Below are 16,342 nucleotides of genomic sequence, written 5' to 3' on the forward strand. Positions count from 1 at the left end.
TGAAAGTTATTACATATATAAAAATGTTTGATGACATGCTAATTCATTACTTTAATGTCAGATTCAATTTAATTATGAGATATTCTGTGCTGATTGAAATATTTCACATTAATAACAAACCTGTCTCCCATAATAAAAATATAAAGATTCCCCCAAAGCACAACTATAACCAGCTAATAGTTGTCTATACTGTGTAAAAAAAAGGGAAAGAATTATTCTCTTTGTTCACATAAAATTTACTTTTTATTTCTTTATAATTTTGTACATATATATATATATATATATATATATATATTTAATACCTTCAATAGCTCTGATGGCAATATTTAAAAAAATAATTCATAAATGTATGGAGCGACATTGCTAAACTGTAGTAATTGAATGTAGTAATAGTAAACCAAAAATCATTTAAGACACAGAAACTTCAAACATTGCTAGACGCAGAGGGAGCTAAGCCAGAAAATGTTAAAAAAAAAAAAAAAGCATTGTAAGTGAGTAGAAGTGCAGTTTACCCCTTTTGGCATTAAGTGCTTTGAAACTCAACATCAAAAACTATAATATCAGTCAAGCAGGGTTTCTTTTTCCTATAGATTTTTCTTATAATTTATAATTTATATATGTGTATGTATATATACTTATACATTTTTACAGTTACCTTTTGCTAGCCAAAGTGTAGTAAATGATTTTTTTTGTATTGTCTTCAAATTTAAACCATATTTACACCATGGCTGAAAATCTCCACAGAGACTTCTCTGTGCTGTGTTCTGATACCTGAAGATGAATAAAGCAAAGTGATTTGACTTAATACTATACGCTTATACTGTGCTGAGTGCTCTTTATGTGTTAATTCATAAGATCCTCATCCTTACTGCAATATTGTTAATATTCAGTTGACCAAAATATATTTCTCATATGTATTTAGTCTTCATTACAATTCCTGGTTCACAGCTCCCAAAACCCTTGGAATCTTCTAAGTGATAAGAGCATGGGGAGCACTTTTTTTCTTTAGTTCAGGAAAACATTTCAGAGCCATAAAGGTGAAATGGGTGTGTGGTTATTCATAACAAGCCCCTAACACCAGTAAGCGTTTATGTTAATGAAGGTGACTTTTGGAAAGCTCCAAGGATGGGGGCTGGTTGCCAGGGAGACCATCTGTGAACTAAAGGGTTGAAAATTTCATTTCCACCTCCTGATTTCTAGAGAGTAGGGAGGGGCTCGAGGTAGAATCAACCACCAATGGCTAAGGTATTAATCAATCATCACTATGTAATGAAGCCTTCACAGAAATCCAAAAGTAGGGGGTTTATAGAACTTCCAGGTTTGGGGAACCAGAACGCTTCCATGTGCTACTGTGTCATGTCATAAACCCCAGGAAGATAGATTCTTCTTCATGTGAGACCTCACCCTATGTATTTCTTCGTTTGAGCCTTGATTCCCGTCCTTTAATATTCGTTGTAGTAAATTAGTAATCTAATAAGTAAATGAGTTTGCTAAATTCTGTGAGCTGCTCTAGCAAACAAATCCAACCCAAGGAGGGGGGCTGTGGCAACTTCTGATTTATAACCACTTGGTCAGGAGTATGGGTAGCAACATGGACTTGTGATTGGCATCCTGACTTGAAGGGAGTTCTTGGATCTCTAATTTGTAGCCAGTTGGTCACAAGCATAGGTAACAACCTGGATTTGGAACTGGCATCTGAAGTAGGGGCAGTCTTGTTTGCCCGAGGCCTTTACCTGCGGACTCTACTGCTAGTTCCAGGTAGATAAAGCCAGAATTAAGTTGAATGGAGGTGAACTGGTATCTAAGAATTCTTTGTTGGTGTGGGGAAACCCCTCTTCACACATTGGAATTGGGTCCAGGATTTCAAATGACTTACTCTTCCTATCTCTAACTAATCTTTGATCAACTTCTATGTGTGTAAGCTCTTATCACCTATAAATTAATTATAGTTACAGAGAATACTTATATAAGGATTTTTTAAAAAATGTATTGTGCAGCTATCTAATATTGATACAGGGGAAAAAACATAATTTAGAACCAAGCCATTTATGGCCATTTTGATCTTAATTGATCAATTCATGCTGGCTGGAACTAACTCTCTGAACTGATTGTTTTACTTAATGTTGGCTTCTAAGATTTGAAGATGAAACAATGCAACTTTTCCTACTTCCTTAATTCTAAGCAAAGGGGATTCCTGGAGTAGATGACAGCTATATTTTAATGAGTCTTTCACTACTGCAGTTATACAAAGAACTAAATAGAGTATGCAGAGATAAATTGCTCTCAATTATAGATAATTAAATATCAGGGAGGAGGCAAAGGAAGTGTCTCTAATAAAAGGAAAAAAAGAAAACCCTAAGAGTCAGAGAATGGCAGAGAAATAGGAGGAGAGAGGAGAAGCTTAGAGAAATCATGGTCTACATGAAAATTCTTTGTCCTTTGTTGTTGTTCCTGTCTATTAAATGTAAATGTCTCTGTGTCCCTAACTTTCAGTAGAGTGTGCTACCATAGTCTGCTACACAGTCTTTATTCATCGGTTTGCTTTTGGTGAAATTTAAAGAAAAGCCATAGTCTCATTTCGGTAATGGAATTACCTGGAACACAAGACTTGCTCCAGATACAGATATAATATAAAAATCAAATTAACATTACAGAGTCATGCATTCTTGTGTACATGTGATAAAAAAATAATAACAACAGCAAAACAAGCAAACAAAAATCAAAACAAAAACAAAACCCATAACATCCTCAAATACCTTCCATACACCACCAGTCTCTGAAGAGATTAGGGAATTAAGACAATTAGGAATTTACAACAGGAATGAGGTGTGATTTAAAGTATCTGGTTTGGGGCACCTGGATGGCTTAGTTGGTTAAACTTCTAACTCTTGACTTGGTCTCAGGTCATGATTTCATAGTTCCTGAGATGGAGCCCCGCCTCCAGCTCTGCTCTGATAGTGCTGCAGAGACTGCTTGAGATTCTCTGTCTGTCCATCTGTCCTTCTCTCTCTGCCCCTCCCCCACTTGCACTCTCACTCATGTGTGCTCTCTCTCTCAAAAAAAAAACTTTAAAGTATCTGTTTTTGAATTATCAAACGTAACTTCATTAGAAACATTGAAAATATATTATGTGTGTTATATATTTTACTGTTATCTACTATATTCAAAATACTGAATATGTTATAGTAGGTCCAAATTACATGGGGCTTTGCAGAGGCTTGATATGTGGTTTTATCTTTATACTGAGCACAATAGAAATCCCTTGAAGTAAGGTAAGCAGGGGACATTTGTATTTGACTTGAAGTTTTGACAGAGCACAGACTTAAACACTGATTTCAAGGAAAGTCAGACTGGCTCTGAGAGTGCAGCAAAGTATTATTATATTAGTTGAGGTTGAGAATAATAGAGGCTGAGACTACTTTGATGAAATTGCTAAATTTCCACTATACATAGGTGTGTGTTTATGTGTATGTATGTGTATCTGTGTGTAATGGGTGTAAAGACTGCTAGGTAGGAAGGATTGGTAGAATCAGTGAACATTTAGAGAAAAAAAAGTACATGGAAATAAAACTTTAAAGATAACAGGGACTGGGGTGCCTGCATGGCTCAGTAGGTTAAGCATCCGACTTTGGCTCAGGTCATGATCTCATAGTCCGTGAGTTCGAGCCCCGCGTCAGGCTCTGTGCTAACAGCTCAGAGCCTGGAGCCTGCTTCAGATTCTGTGTCTCCCTCTCTCTTTGTCCCTCCCCTGCTCATGCTCTGTCTCTCTCTGTGTCAAAAATAAAAAAAATAAAAATAAAATAAAAAAAATAAATAAAGATAACAGGGACTTACAGTGAATGGACAAACAACTGAGGTACATTCATATAGCGAATGCTATTCAGTGATAAACAGAAATAAACTATAAATCTTTACAAAAACTTGGATGATTCTTAAGTGCATATCATTAAGTGAAATAATTTTTTATAATATCATTTACACATTTTGGAAAAGGTAAAAGTATTGAGACAGAAAATGCATCAATGGTTGTCCAGGGTTTTTAGAAGTGAGATTAAATAAATGAAGCACAAAAAAATTTTATTAGGGCAGTGAAACTATTCTGTGTGACATAAGGATAGTTATTAAAAGGCAAAATGTATTTTTTTCATATTGAGTGTATTTTTATATGGAAAATGGTGAACATATGACATTATACATTTTCCCAAACCCTTAGAATCATACAGAACACAAAGTGAACCTTAATGTATGTGAATTTTAAAACATCAATAAGAGATCAGGGAGTCCCACGATCCACAGGAAACTATATAAAAAGAATTTTGATGTTTTAAACAAGTGTGAAAAAGCTTCACTGGTGGGAGAAGACAAAAAGGTGCTGATCTAAGTCTTTGGGAATTACTGCTGCCTAACAGACTATAGGCAAAAAGAGTGGGCATAAACACTGTACTTTAGATGATAAAGTAGCTTCTCATGGGGATATGGGTCAGCAACTTTAAAACCACTATAAATTAATATTGGCTTCTAACAATTTAAGTAAATGGATGTCTGATTGTTGCAGATAGCTTTCTAACTGTTGGGGTGGAAGTTTACAGATAAGCAACAAGAGGAGGCTAGAATGAACCAAGAGGTTATGGATTAAAATTGGAAACAACAGAATGAATGGTATTTGGCTAAATATAAATAAAAATGGTTACATATAGAAATATTTATAAATACTTATATAACCACTGGTTATAAAACACAAATATATTTCCTTGCTCTGTCAGATAAAAGCATCTGGAAACAAAGATACTCCAGTAGTACAAGCATAGTTAGTGCCCGTATATTAGTTTCTAATAACATTCTTCAATATGAGAACAAGAAATTTCTAGATAAATCAATGATTATAAGACCAGGGAAACAGACAAGTTGGGCCTGGATATCTTATAGTTCCAGAAAGTAGGAAAGTACTAAAACAAACAATAACAACCAAAAAAGGGACTATAATTTAGGAAAAAGTCAAAAGTATACAGGATCCAACAGAAAGAGAGCTCAATGGGAAAGTCAGAACTATTTAAGGGGAAAAAAAAAGATTGTATTGGATTATAACCTAGTGTGGAATATAAGTATCCATGAATTCATAATGATATAAACAAATGATTAATAAGTGAGAGAGAAGAGATAAATCTACTATTCAGAATAATTCCAAATAATTTATTCTCCACATTTAAGGCAATTGATGATACTGTCCCATTCAAGAAGGGCCTGCACATAAGTGACTTCCTTCCAAAAAGTAAAATATGGAAAGAGAAGGAAAAGAGTAACATTACGGTGGAGAAACCTGAAAACACACTGTCAGGCAGTTAATCAAGTGTAACATCAACAGTGATAGGTCACTTTGATATTGTGTATCCTCTATAAGTATGTACCATAGTAATGTAAGATGTTAATAACTGCTGAAAGTGGATGTGAGGTAGATGGTAATTCTCTGTACTATTTTGAAATTTTACTGTAAATCTAAAACATAAAGGTTATTAGAATAATAATGATGTTGATGATGATGATGCTTGCAGATTTAATACCTAAATATTTACCTCTCTATTTTCTATTTCCTGAAAAAAATATGGAATTCTGTTCCATGAAAACTTAGACAATATATCAGACTCATTTCTGGCCTCATTTCTTCTCCTATAGCAGGGTGCTTGGCTTCCTCTTCCTGTTTTTTACAGACCTCTTTGCCTTATAAAATTCGAACTATGTAATCTCCCGATCTTCCTTCTCTTTTCTATAGACTGGAAGCTAACTTCTAAAAGGAAAAATAATCACAACACCAAGGTGATAAGTAAGACATTTTGACCTGACCTCCATATCATTTGGGTCCCAGATAACTTCCAGTACTTTAGCATGAAGTCTAATTGGATATAATTCATCCCTTTGTATCTTTCATAACCTTTATGCTTTTCTGTAGCCTTTGGATTAGGAGTGCCTCCTTCTCAAAGCCATTGTTTTCATGTCTGCACAGATTTCTTTTCTCCCTAATTTCCTCAGATATCTATTTCATCAAAATCTCTTCTATCTCCCATGTAGTCACCTAGTTTTTCTACTTACTATTTCTCCAATTTATAACATCATCCGAAGATATTTATCCAATAAAATCAACCAAACAATAGCAATGATAAACACATATATTATCTCCACTTCTCATTTCCTTTTCATTGGTTGTCTTACTGCATTTTGCCTTTCCTGAAGAAAAAATGACAATGTTATTGCCTTTGCCATCATTTGTCTCTAAAGTTCTAAGGTCAATGACTAATATATTTTTTTTTATTTTAATTGCTCTGAGACTTATGGTACTGTTTCTATTCCCAACTTTAAACTCTTTTCCCTGTCACTTAGTTGACATTATTTATTAATTCACCTTCATAATAATTGTGATGGTGGGTATAAAAATTAGGGCAGGGGGAGCCTGGGTGGCTCAGTCAGCTAAGCATCCAACTTTGGCTCAGGTCATGATCTCATGGTTGGGCTCGTGAGGTTGAGCCCTGTGTTGGGCTCTGTGCTGATAGCTCCGAGCCTGGAACTTGCTTTGGATTCCGTGTCTCCCTCTCTGTCTGCCCCTCCTTTGCTCACTCTCTCTCTGTCTCTCTCTCTTTCTCTCTCTCTCTCTCACACACACACACCAATAATAGACATTAAAAAAAAAAAAAAGCAAAAACAAAAACAAAAAACTAACGTTTCTGCCCCTGGATGCTGCTGAGTAAGCATCGTTAAAGTCTCTCCCCTGCCCCAACTGCCGTCATGTCTAAGTCAGAGACTCCTAAAGATGCTGAACAGCTGTAGAAGTTTTTCATCAGAGGTTTGAGCTTTGAAGCAACCGATGAGAGTCTGAGGAGCGATTTTGAGCAATGGGGAATGCTTACGGACAGTGTGGTAATGAGAGTTCCAAATGCCAAGTGCTCCAGAGGCTTTGGGTTTGTCACCTATGCCACTGTGGATGAGGTGGATGCAGCCATGAATGCAGGGCCACACAAGGTGGATGGAAGAGTTGTAGAACCAAAGAGGGCTGTCTCCAGAGAAGATTCTCAAAGACCTGGTGCCCACTTAACTATGAAAAAAAATTTTGAAGGTGGCATTAAAGAAGACACTGAAGAACATCATCTGAGAGACTATTTTGAACAGTATGGGAAAACCAAAGTGATTGAAATCAAGACTGACCAAGGCAGTGGCAAAAGACAGGCTTTACTTTTGTAACATTTGATGACCATGAATTTGTAGACAAGACTATCATTCAAAAACACCATATTGTGAATGGCCACAACTGTGAAGTAAGGAAAGTTCTATCTAAGCAAGAGATGGCTGGTGCTTCATCCAGCCGAGGAGGTCAAAGTGGTTCTGGAAACTTTGGTGGTGGCTTTGGAGGTGGTTTTGGTGGGAGTGACAACCTTGGTTGTGGAGGAAACATCAGTAGGCGAGGTGGCTTTGGTGGCAGTCAAGGTGGTGGTGAATAATGGTGGCAGTGGGGATGGCTATAACAGATTTGGTAATGATGGAAGCAACTTTGGAAGTGGTGAAGCTGTAATGATTTTCGCAATTACAACAATCAATCTTCAAATTTTGGACCCATTAAAGGAGGAAATTTTGGAGGCAGAAGCTCTGCCTCCTATGGTGGTGGAGGCCAATACTTTGCCAAACCATAAAACCAAGGTGGTTATGGCAGTTCCAGCAGCAGCAGTAGCTATGGCAGTGACAGAAGATTTTAATTACTGGTAGGAAACAAAGCTTAGGAGGAGAGGAGAGCCAGAGAAGTGACAGAGAAGGCACAGGTTATAACACTTTTGTCAACTCAGCCAAGCACAGTGGTGGCAGGGCCTAGCTGCTACAAAGAAGACATGTTTTAGACAAAACTCATGTGTATGGACAAAAAACTCGAGGGCTGAATTTGTGACTAATTGTATAACAGGTTTAGTTTCTGTTCAATGGAAAGTGTAAAGCATTCCAACAAAGGGTTTTAATGTAGATTTTTTTGCTCCCATGCTGTTGATTGCTAAATGTAATAGTCTGATCATGACTCTGAATAAATGTGCCTTTTTAAATAAATAAATAAATAAATAAATAAATAAATAAATAATACAAATTTAAAAATCAGGGTAGGATAATAGAAAGTGATTAAACAGTGAGATTTTTAGAAAAGATGGTAAAAATATAATTCTCTCGGGTAAATTTGAGCAAAGATTAAGCCATACAATGATATGAAGATATGTGAGAGGGCTATTTAGGGCATACCATACAGGAGGTGCTAAAGTACTGAAGCAGAACCAAATCTGGAATAATCTAGTGATAAACAACAAGACGGCCAATGTTGTCAGGGTTCATGAGCTAGAGTCAGGCACAGGATAAAGGGACAAAAGATCAGAGAGATATAAAGGGACAAGATGATTGGTGGGACTTTACATGGCAGGAACATAATAGTTTATTGTATTTTGAATGTGATGGAGATAGAATTCTTTTAAAAGATAATCTAAGCTATATACAAAATTGACTGTAGTGAGATGAAAAATAGAGACAGAGATTTGGTTGGAGGCCATTGCTATAGCCTAGCTGAGATGACGGTAGTGAGGTAGAGAAACCGAGATATCCCTAGCTTCATAATTTAAGAAATGTGCATGTTAAAAGTATTTATTTTTTAATTCATAGTAAATTTTTAAAGACTCGATGGACAAATACACATTAAACAAACTGTATAACATTTTACCACTATAGATACAAGTAGAAATATGGCAGAATTAAAAAATGAAACTGAATTATATATTATATATTGTGCACATAAAATATTTTTGTATAATATCATAGGAATTTTTCCTCCGAATATAAGCTAACAAACTTTCCTAATGTAGACAACCACTATACTAATGTATACTGTGTATACTAATGTTTACTATACCTGTTTCAGTATTGCTTATAATTAACTGGTATGTTAAAAGTATCTTAGGATAAATCAATTTGAACCATTATATGAAAGTGTCCATTGTCAAAGGCAAGAAATTTATATGTAAATATAAACATTTCAAATAATATGATTATTCAGAAACAAAGGAAATAGAATAAGAACATTTTTGCCTTCACAGTGTAATACAAAATGAAAATTGAAGAACATATTTTACTTTCTAAAATCTTTGCACTGATAAAATTATATCACTTAATGATTTTTTTCTGTTAATGTGAAATGGGTTAATATTTTCTTGATAACTTATAAACTTTCTTTTTCTATTAGGTTTTTCTTTTATTACAAAGAAGCTAACAGCAGGTGAAATTTTTCACAATAAATATATGAACACAAGAACTTTTTTTTTGTATTTTTTTTTCTCTCTCACAAACTACCGTCCTAGTGGGAAACTTTTATGAATTTTTCAATTAATCTTTTCAGAATTATTTGATTTCTTCTATTTCAAAGAAGACTTCCTCACCCGTCATTATTTAAGAAATATAAACCAAGGGACTTTATTAAATTTTAGCTTTAGCACTGCAGGAATGTACCTCGTATTGATTTGGAGTTTGAGTAATAGGAATGTGATGCGTTAGAACATTGTTGTAGGGGTCATGATGCGAGAGGAGTTGGTAAAACAATATTAAGTCCTCAACTTTCCTGTATTATTTCAAAGTTTATATATATTTTTGGTAATCTCGACACCCAACACAGGGCCTAAACCCATGGCCCGGGGATCAAGTTTTGCATGCTCTTCTGAGTGAGTGAGCCAGCCAGGCACCCCTCCTACTTTGTTTCAAAAAAAAAAAAAAAAAAAAAAAAAAAAGAAGAAGAAGAAAAAAAGAAAGAAAAACAAACAAAAAACATCTAGTATTCTATATTTTACCTCCTATTTAATATACATACATGCATTCATGCATATATATATTTTTTATTTTATAACTGAAAAGTATGGTAACTATGCTAGTGAAGAAAATGTAGCTACCTTTCCCATTGCGTTCCCCTTGTTACATCCTGCTTCATGCTTTTCTGATCTCTCCACTGAACAGTAAATTCTGACCTGAGGAATCCTTTGTCCACCAGATACCAGGTATACCGCTATAGGTTTGAGTAATTTTGAAAGATATTTAATTTCAGTCTTTTAGGATTTAATTTAATGAAAACTAATAAACCCAATAAATCCTATGCTGGGAACTGACTCTAAAATATTTGATTTTATGAAGGGGAAAATCTCTATAGCAAAGACTCTCCTAAGCATCTTAAGACGTTTCTTACATTCAGTTTATCATTAATAAATAATCTCATTTATGTGCTAACACTTATATTTTATGAAGACTTATTTGAAACACAAATATTCATTAATCTGAATTTAAAGAAGTATTGTCAAGATTTTTTTTTTTTTTTTGGTTTACATTATTTTCAGCATCAGGTCATGGTATAGATTTATTGTTCAAATTGAGTTCACTGAACTGTAAAGTGTGGGTGTGTATTTGAGAGCTGTTAGAAAAGGCTTTCTGCATAAATGCCTGTAGGAGCAATCTGTTCATGTTCAAAATAGCATTCCCTTTTCTCTTCTCCTATTTTCCACATATTCTGTGCTTTATTTCTTTCAATATCACTCATTCAAAATATAAGGATTATTTCACAATTCTCAAGAGAATTTCTTCAACACTTTACTACTTTCACTGGCCTTGTTAGCTATATTATTTCCTATCATAACTCATCTGAATATTGATTTACTTCTAAATTTGAATTTTAGCACCTGAGTTTGCCAAAGAAATGTTTTATCTGAGAATTTATTTACTGGGTTCTTGATACAGGTCAAACAGTAAACATGCTACTTTTGTGTAGTTGGTGTCATGAACATTTTATAAACTTTTATTATATAAAAATCATACAACAAACACATTGAAATGGCCTTGAATTTGATAATTCACCTAAGCAATAGGTAAAATCATCAATACTACAGGTAAAATTAAAATAAATATTTGGCTGACTATAAAAAAAAATCTATGCAGTGATACTAATTCCCTTGGTAAAAACTCCATTCACACTGCAGATACCACATTTTGGTAGATTGCACCACTCTCTCTTACTTGCTCAGTCAAAACCTCTTTGTCATTCCAAATACCTATGTCACTTTGCCCCTGCCATAATATCTAAACCACCGATATTGCTGCCCTTGCAACATTCATTAAACGGTTTACTTTCCTCTATCTCCTGTATACCAATCCTTGCTGCAATCATTTCCCACTGAGACGTTTAAAAAACTCTTCTAATTGATCTCTTTCTTAACAATGTTGCTGTACCACAACACACTTTCCAAATATCAGGCAGAATGATCTCCAGATCAAATTAAAATTATTAAAAAGGTGATTGATTCTCAGTTTCCTTCTCAAATGTCATCACATAGAGGTGGTCTGTTTGACTACCCAGTATAAAATTGTCCTCCCACTTTTATTTTCTAATAAACATGTTTATGAGTCAAGAGTACATTGTTTCTCAGTCTTATATACTTAGTTTATTAAAAGATAATTTTCCATAAAAGTTAAAATCATGACTCTTATACAAATATAAAAATGAACATAAGCTAAAGATTTTTGATTATACTCATCAATAGAAGGAAATAGAAGTTGTAACTGCTTCAAAAGAGAATCTGAAGAACAGATACATTTATAGTTCAGTAATATATGAACAAACATGGAAATGGAGACAAAACTGGTTTCCCATAGGGTGAGAGGACAGGTACATCTTTTTCAGTTACCTACTGCTAATAAAGATGCAAAAGAGCTTGTAAAAAAAAAGGAAAGAAAAGAAAAGAAAAGAAAAGAAAAGAAAAAAGAAAATCTATGCAAAGGGATAGAATCACCTAACCTGAAAGTGTGTGCTGAGTATAGAAATGCATAGGTTTCAATGAAGCACAAATTTCTCCCTATACCAAAATAATGCCTCATCAATAGCTGGCACACACAAAATACCACGACTTTTTGAGAGATTTCTTCTCTTATGGGATAGTCTAAAATTGATTCAATATTTGCAATATCTTTGGTCATTTACAGTGATGAGATGACTTATAAATATTTTTTCCATTTAAGTTCTTTTGAAAAAGAAAAAAAAACAAGTTTTGTAAACTTACATTAAACCAACTATGAACCATATCAGATAATTTAGAAACTGAAATAGTCTTTATGAGTAATTTAGTGTAATTGTTCTTTTGTCAGAAAAGTGTTAATTTACAACTAGTTACACAGGTGTTATATTTATGTCCATACTTGTATCTTGTAAAATGAATAACCGAATGATATTTACACTATTAGACAACATTTCAATTTTTGATCACCTATAATAGTTATCCTATTAAAAAACTGTCAGGCATTTACATAATTCATTTATTTTATATATTAATGAAACATATCCCTAAGCATCATGTTATGTGAGCTGCTGAATTAACCAATCATGGAACTTTCTTACTTCTGAATTTGCTGTTAGGTAGCCCAATATCATATTGGATTTGTTCACTGAGGTTTTTATTTTTTGCTACTTTACTTCCACTCTACACCATCATAATTATTATATCATTTAACACAGATATAATAAATTCATGCCATGGGATATAATGTGGAAATATAAGTGAATGGAAGAAAAAAAAACATGACAATGACAGATTCAAAGATATACAAATATGGCTTTTGTCTCCTAATTAGCCTTCCAAAAGTGGAAGTAATCATAAAAGTTAGAATTTGAATATCTATTGTGCTAAATAAGATTTCCAACCTAATTCTTAATCTAACTTGATGGAAAGTGATTTGCCCAAAGTCATATGGGCTTTTTTTAAAACTTTATTTATTTTTGAGACAGAGAGAGACAGAGCATGAACGGGGGAGGGGCAGAGAGAGAGGGAGACACAGAATCAGAAGCAGGCTCCAGGCTCTGAGCCATCAGCCCAGAGCCCGATGCAGGGCTTGAAGTCACAGACCGAGAGATCGTGACCTGAGCTGAAGTCGGATGCTTAACCGACTGAGCCACCCAGGCGCCCCTTTATGGGCTTTCTTTGATGGAACAGATACATAAACTCATACATGTTTGGCTCATACCTTCTCTGGCCTTAACTTTTCATTTTAACACACTGAGAAATATTTACAGCGTTTGAACAAAGTCTTGAATGATGGGCTAACTTTCAACAGATTTCAGTGAAAGAGTGGGGTATTATTTAGATCACAATACTGTAACTAGCTGTAAAATTTTTGGTCTGTCCTTAGCTCTCTTAACATTTGCTCAATAAATAGATAAAACTGCCAATGTCATCTCTGTCCAGACAGGGGTTATATATAAACCCTGTTCTCAGAGTTTATAAACCTAATGCTTACAAACCAGTTTTTTAAAAAAGTTGCATTGTGTAGATGATTTGTGAGAACAAAATAGTCTTAATTGTTAAAGTCTATTTTTAATAAAAGATATTTCATGATTACTCTTCAAACTAAATGAACTCATGAAAATTATCATATTCAACTCATTAATTGAGGTGGGAATTAGCAAGATGTTAAAATTACCTCAGGGAGCATTTGAAAAAGTAGATACATATAAGGCAATTTACTAGATTGCTGAATTAGATTAAAAACTGGTTAATGTCTAACAAAGCCACAAAATATAACCTGCAAAGTATTTTGTTTTAGTGAAAATAAATTATTTTTAAATCTATAGGACGAAAATCTATACATTAAGATCTTCTCCTTCAGTTGTAAAATAGCCCAGACAATAGAAAGTCAAGTCCAGAATGCACTTAAAACCACTAGTATTCTCTTTTGCCTATTTCTAAGTTTTGGATAATTTTTATGACAAATTCTAATAACAATTCATAAATAAGTTGCTATCTGTTATTTCAGTCATGATGTTGTCTGCAGAGTGGCTCTTTGTGTCTGCCAGGTAAACTTAGACTCATACTTCAAAACATCTCTCCTGCATTTTACCTTCCCAATGAATCTTTCCCAGAAACCTGCCCCACCTCTACCTTCAGCATGATAGTTTGAGGTACTTCTTTGTGTTTCCATAACAATTGTTGGATGCTTTTATTTTACATTTATGTTATAATTCGTTAAAAACAAATTATATCTTATTTATCATGTATTTCCAGCATTACATAGGTCTGCAACATTATGATACAATTTGGGATTCCAAACAAAACATTTCAGTCATTGAAGTTCTATGGTAGAAAATAAATAGTTGCACACAGGCACTTTACTTCAAATCATAGACATTTGAGAAAATATATTAAATACAAGAGCTCAGAATAATAAATATAATCTGATAGCATTTTGGAAGAGAAGGAAGTTGTGACCCAGAATGGTAAAGGGAGTCACAAAGTCAGTTCAGAGTAGAAGAGACAGATCTAGGATACGAAGCCAAAAACTAGCATAGTATCTATATTTAAGGGGCACATAATCAGTAGAAAAAATAAATAAGCTAGATATGCCAGTAGTCTTAAAATTCAGTATTCTTTTCATTGCACTTTAATAATTCAAATAAGGTATATTGGAAAGGTGATATTTAACTTTTTATTTCCTAAACTGAATTGCATTATTAAAACAATAAGGGGGGGGGTTCTTTTAAAATATAACAAGATTTCCTATATTTATCTATTTTTGTGTTTAGGTTTACTTTTTCATAATTTATTTCCCAAATAATATTTTTATCTAGATTTTATAAGATATACAAAAAATAAGGAAACCATTTTATGGAGCGCCTGGGTGACTCAGTTAAGCATCTGATTTCGGCTCATCTCATGATCTCACAGCTTGTGAATTCGAGCCCCGCTTCAGGCTCTGTGCTGACAGCTCAGAGCTTGGAGCCTGCTTCAGATTCTGTGTCTCCCTCTCTGTCTGCCCCTTCCCTGGCTGTGCTCTGTCTCTGTCTCTCAAAAATAATAAATGTTAAAAAAAATAAGTAAACGATTTTAGCCACATAAAAAGGTATCAATATTGCACAAGTATGAATACCCATCTATAATTAAAGAAACTAAATAATCTCATATATTAATTTTGTATCTGCTGATTGACAGTGTGTGTTATATATCTCTATAACACACTGTGTGCCACTGCCATGTATGATTTCTTTAGATACAGATTCTAAAAAAGGTACAATAATGTTATTCTCTTAGTTGTCCACGTAATTTTAAAGTACACTTTGCTTTCATTGATTTATTGCAGCTTCAATAAGATTCATTGACAAGGGAGGTCCTGTGAGGAATAACATTAATCTAAGTTCAAAGAGATACCAGTTCCACCTCCCTGAAATACCCATGATTAGATTTATTCTTGGGGATTATCATATTATTTAAAGACAACAGTTGATTTACTTGACCCGTAAGACACTAACTTTCAACCATTAACATAGATTAGATTAATAGAATAATTGAACCCTAACAGAAATCGTTAGCAAAGACAAACAAACAAACAAACAAACAAACAAACAAACAAAAACACACTGATGTAGATAGTGACATGCTGGGGAAGAGAAGTGGGGAGGGGAAAAAGTTGAATAATTACATAAGAAGCACAATGTCATCAATGATTATATTGTAATCCTGTCACTGTTCTAAGTAGTTTACATATATAAACTTAACTAACATGGTGTCATATATTTTGAACTGATTTATAGAAATTAGTAAACATATGTGAAATAAAAAAAATCAGAACAGAGAAATTAGGTATAGGGTTTAAAATAATTTTTCATTAAAACCAACCAATACACATTAGAAATTATATTATTAACAATAATACTAATTTCAAGTGTGAACTATCTTGAATAAATGTAGTAATATTAGGCACAATTGCAAGATAAAATACATTATATTTAATACATGTAGCAGTATTTTTATGTGAAATAATTGTGAAGTTACAGTGAAACTGAATCATTTACATATTGCTGGTAGGAATGTGAAACAGCACAGCCACTCTGAAAAACAATTTGGCACATTCTTAAGAAAACTAAACATACAGCTACCATTCAACCCAGCTATTATACTCTTGGGCTTTATTCCAGAGAAATGAAAACTTATATTGACATAAAAACTTAAACAACAATATTCATAGCAGCTTTATTCATAATGTCCCAGATAGAAAACAACACAAATATCCTGCAACAGGTGAATGATGAAACAATGTGTGGGGCGGCCATACTGTGGAATACTACATGGCAAGAAATAGATACAAATTACTGATATATACAACAACCTAAATGATTCTCAAAGACACGTTAAATAAAAAAAGACCAGTCTTAAAGGTTACATATGACATCTGACTTCAGTTCTGACATCTAAAGAGCTTGGAAATCATCACTCTCATATTTACAACAACAAAAAAAGCTAAAACACTGAAAATCAACATT

At 33.8% G+C, this 16,342-nt stretch overlaps 1 pseudogene; it reads left to right on the plus strand.

The window, feature by feature from the left end:
• The first annotated feature begins 6,774 nt into the window (after positions 1-6,774).
• On the plus strand, positions 6,775-7,736 carry LOC109263290 (heterogeneous nuclear ribonucleoprotein A1-like; annotated as a pseudogene).
• The last annotated feature ends 8,606 nt before the right edge of the window (positions 7,737-16,342 follow it).

This window comes from Panthera pardus, unplaced genomic scaffold, assembly GCF_024362965.1.
Source record: "Panthera pardus isolate Hobbes unplaced genomic scaffold, ASM2436296v1 HiC_scaffold_17, whole genome shotgun sequence".
NCBI lineage: Eukaryota > Metazoa > Chordata > Mammalia > Carnivora > Felidae > Panthera > Panthera pardus.